We start from the raw sequence: 2,487 nt of genomic DNA on the forward strand, positions 1-2,487 counted from the left end.
ATATATATATGTAGTGTGTGTGTTGTTAACACGACATATATACACTACTATATATATATACATATATATATATATGTTGTGTACACTATACATATATATATATATATGTGTGTACATACCATATATATATATATATATATATATATATATATATATAAAATATATATATACATATACATATAAATATATATAATATGAATATATTTATACTTTATTAGTTACCTGTATACGCCGCACACACAAAAACTATACATACACGCACTCGCACACACACACTTCACACGTTCACCATAGTAATGATTGGTGCACCAATATTTGAGGCATTAACTATTAGTGATGCAGGCATGATCACTAATATGGATAGATTTTTATTTTTATTTGTATTTAGTTACGTGCACACGCCACATACAAAAAACTATACATACACGCATATAACACACACACACTGCACACGCACACACGTTCACCATAGTAGTGATTGATGCATCAATATTTGAGGCATTAATTATTAGTGATGCAGGCATGATCACTAATATGGATAGATTTTTATTTTTATTTGTATTTAGTTACGTGTACACGCCACATACAAAAAAGCTATACATACACGCATATACACACACACACACACTGCACACGCACACACGTTCACCATAGTAGTGGTGCATGCACTAATATTGTTAGATTTATATTTATATTTGTATTTATTGACGTGTACACGCCACATATACACAAACTAGACATACACGCACTCTCTCTCACACACACACTACTTACACACACATTTTCACCATTGTAGTAATTGATGCACCAATTATTAGTGATGCATGCATTGTTCAAAAACCATAACACAACTTACACGCTTTTCTTTGTTGGAAGATTCCCTCTCATATCACGCAACCGCACAAAGGTTGAAAATGCTCAAGGTTGTAAAATTCCATCCACAGTTTTATTGTATTATACTTTCGATAATGTGATACAAGTAACAACTAACAAGTAAGTAGCGCACATCATATTTATTAACAGCCTGTACGCATGGTATTATTTAGGGTACTTATTTAGCTAGGTGAATGTTTGTACCAGTATATGGGTGTACTGGCATCAACCAATAGATCGAGGCGCTTGAAGGTTATTCGAGGCTCTCTGAAGTCTGAGGGAGGTCTAGGGTTGAAATCATACCAATCAACAGTGGTTCTAAGGTTTGACGTAGTGAAATGTGACTACTTATTCCAATAAAATTCTAATGTATTACAGGCCTTGACATGATCTTGACCTTATTGACTAATGGGATCTATTTCTAATGTCAAGCTTGGCATTTTGTGATGTGTCTATTGGTAAGCTTGACATCCCTTGATGTGTCTACTACCAATAGATTCTATGTCTTTGCCCCCTACATAAGTAGGACATGAAAGAATTGAATACTCAAATATATATACATATACGTTCAGCGTTTAACGTTTAACGGATTTATATATATACGTTGCAACGTAAAACACGAGGTCTGGACTAAATAGAGTCCAGAGGCCCGGGCCCGCCCGGAGAGGGTCATGCTACAATAAAAATGTATATATTAGTAGTATGTACATATGTATGTGATATGTTCATATGTATCTACATACCCGGCCTCAGTCCCTCATGAGTCATTACCATCTCTACTCTCTCCTCTAGTAGAGAGAGAGAGAGAAGAGAGAAAAAAGAAAATAAACTTGAACGGACTGAAGTCCGTTTGTCAATTTAGAAGGCTATGCGTATTCATAAATCATGACCCTCTAGAGAAGAAATAAAATAACCCTCTACACTTCTACAGTCTTCCGTCATCAATCTACATACGCTGTTTGATTTGAAGGCTAAGAAAATTCCGACAAACATTCCTATACCCGTTGTGTGGGGAGTAAATTTCACAAGATATTTTAATAAACTATAGAGTGGTGTATTGGCCGATGTGACATCAATCATTACGAAGGGGGACTGCTAAAGTTATAACTATCACGAGTAAATTACACTATGAATGTGAGAAACGATAATGTAGCACGGACTTACACTGGTACAGTTTTACTAGACCGCATGCTGGAAGATAGAGTTGTGTTAGAGATTGGTTGTAGCGGAATTGATGATCTATTTGGAGGCGGACTTTACTCAGGCGAGATATCAGAATTCTGTGGCCTACCAGGAACTGGTACGTATGTGTGCTACAGTCGTAGACTCTGTGCTTCAATTTGGTACTGACTAGTAAACAGTGAGCTGTAGATATCAGAATTTGTAAGTTGTGACCTCAGAGATCGGTACTGGAGACGAATTTCCCAATGGTGGCGTCAAAAACATAACGCTTCCTGTGAAAACAATAACACATCATAGAGCTTAAGCTGAAATTATTTTTTTGTCACACCCAAAATGAGAAGAGTATTGTTGGTGCGATTCTGCGCAGGCGGTTTTGTTCAAAGTACCTCACTTCGACAATTAAGCAGCAACTTATGCACACACACACACACA

Source organism: Sphaeroforma arctica, assembly GCF_001186125.1.
Source record: "Sphaeroforma arctica JP610 unplaced genomic scaffold supercont1.2437, whole genome shotgun sequence".
Lineage (NCBI taxonomy): Eukaryota > Ichthyosporea > Ichthyophonida > Sphaeroforma > Sphaeroforma arctica.